This window comes from Durio zibethinus, unplaced genomic scaffold, assembly GCF_047325235.1.
Source record: "Durio zibethinus cultivar Kanyao isolate XHJ-2024 unplaced genomic scaffold, ASM4732523v1 HiC_scaffold_308, whole genome shotgun sequence".
Taxonomy (NCBI): domain Eukaryota; kingdom Viridiplantae; phylum Streptophyta; class Magnoliopsida; order Malvales; family Malvaceae; genus Durio; species Durio zibethinus.
In genome coordinates, this window is record NW_028322931.1 from 57,501 (window position 1) to 60,000 (window position 2,500).

The following is a 2,500-nucleotide window of genomic DNA, read 5'->3' on the forward strand; positions in this document are numbered from 1 at the left end:
GTTAAAGTGTCTGAAATGGGGACACTTTTTTCAAACGGTCACAAAATCTTCTCTACTTCGAGTTTTTAGCTGAATTTTTTTGTGCATGCCAACAAAAATAGAAGGATCATGCCTACAAAATTTGGGGCCAAAAATCCTTATAAAAAAATTTTAAAAAATCCCGAACCGCAAAAAGTTTCGAAAATCGTGAAAAATAGAAAACGAGTCATCTTCCAACGAAACTTCACGTGAAGGCTTAGGGGACCATTGTATGAATTTACAAGCCATAAAAATGGCATTGGCACGGCAGAAATTTGAAGATGTGCCTAAACCCACCAGGGCCCAGCGTGTGCCGATGGTGCTCGAGGCAACCGCCCGCACCAGGGCCCAGCGTGTGCCGATGGTGCCCGAGGCAAGCGCCCGCACCAGGGCCCAGCGTGTGCCGATGGTGGTCGAGGCAACCGCCCGCACCAGGGCCGATAGTGTGCCGATGGTGCTCGAGGCAACCTGTCGCACCAGGGCCCAGCGTGTGCCGATGGTGATCGAGGCAACCTGCCGCACCAGGGCCCAGCGTGTGCCGATGGTGGTCGAGGCAAGCGCCCGCACCAGCGCCCAGCGTGTGCCGATGGTGCTCGAGGCAACCGACCGCACCAGGGCCCAGCGTGTGCCGATGGTGCTCGAGGCAACCTGCCGCACCAGGGCCCAGCGTGTGCCGATGGTGGTCGAGGCAAGCGCCCGCACCAGGGCCCAGCGTGTGCCGATGGTGGTCGAGGCAACCGCCCGCACCAGGGCCCAGCGTGTGCCGATGGTGCTCGAGGCAACCTGCCGCACCAGGGCCGAGCGTGTGCCGATGGTGGTCGAGGCAAGCGCCCGCACCAGGGCCCAGCGTGTGCCGATGGTGGTCGAGGCAACCTGCCGCACCAGGGCCCAGCGTGTGCCGATGGTGCTCGAGGCAACCGACCGCACCAGGGCCGAGCGTGTGCCGATGGTGCTCGAGGCAAGCGCCCGCACCAGGGCCCAGCGTGTGCCGATGGTGCTCGAGGCAACCGACCGCACCAGGGCCGAGCGTGTGCCGATGGTGGTCGAGGCAAGCGCCCTCACCAGGGCCCAGCGTGTGCCGATGGTGGTCGAGGCAACCTGCCGCACCAGGGCCCAGCGTGTGCCGATGGTGCTCGAGGCAACCGACCGCACCAGGGCCGAGCGTGTGCCGATGGTGCTCGAGGCAAGCGCCCGCACCAGGGCCCAGCGTGTGCCGATGGTGGTCGAGGCAACCTGCCGCACCAGGGCCCAGCGTGTGCCGATGGTGCTCGAGGCAACCTGCCGCACCAGGGCCCAGCGTGTGCCGATGGTGGTCGAGGCAAGCGCCCGCACCAGGGCCCAGCGTGTGCCGATGGTGGTCGAGGCAACCGCCCGCACCAGGGCCCAGCGTGTGCCGATGGTGGTCGAGGCAACCGCCCGCACCCGGGCCCAGCGTGTGCCGATGGTGGTCGAGGCAACCTGCCGCACCAGGTCCCAGCGTGTGCCGATGGTGCTCGAGGCAACCGACCGCACCAGGGCGGAGCGTGTGCCGATGGTGGTCGAGGCAAGCGCCCGCACCAGGGCCCAGCGTGTGCCGATGGTGGTCGAGGCAACCTGCCGCACCAGGGCCCAACGTGTGCCGATGGTGCTCGGGGCAACCGACCGCACCAGGGTCGAGCGTGTGCCGATGGTGCTCGAGGCAAGCTGCCGCACCAGGGCCCAGCGTGTGCCGATGGTGGTCGAGGCAACCGCCCGCACCAGGGCCCAGCTTGTGCCGATGGTGATCGAGGCAACCTGCCGCACCAGGGCCCAGCGTGTGCCGATGGTGGTCGAGGGAACCTGCCGCACCAGGGCCCAGCGTGTGCCGATGGTGGTCGAGGCAAGCGCCCGCACCAGGGCCCAGCGTGTGCCGATGGTGGTCGAGGCAACCGACCGCACCAGGGCCCAGCGTGTGCCGATGGTGCTCGAGGCAACCTGCCGCACCAGGGCCCAGCGTGTGCCGATGGTGGTCGAGGCAAGCGCCCACACCAGGGCCCAGCGTGTGCCGATGGTGGTCGAGGCAACCTGCCGCACCAGGGCCCAGCGTGTGCCGATGGTGCTCGAGGCAACCGACCGCACCAGGGCCGAGCGTGTGCCGATGGTGGTCGAGGCAAGCGCCCGCACCAGGGCCCAGCGTGTGCCGATGGTGGTCGAGGCAACCGCCCGCACCAGGGCCCAGCGTGTGCCGATGGTGGTCGAGGCAACCGCCCGCACCAGGGCCCAGCGTGTGCCGATGGTGCTCGAGGCAACCGACCGCACCAGGGCCCAGCGTGTGCCGATGGTGGTCGAGGCAAGCGCCCGCACCAGGGCCCAGCGTGTGCCGATGGTGCTCGAGGCAACCGACCGCACCAGGGCCGAGCGTGTGCCGATGGTGCTCGAGGCAAGCTGCCGCACCAGGGCCCAGCGTGTGCCGATGGTGGTCGAGGCAACCTGCCGCACCAGGGCCCAGCGTGTGCCGATGGTG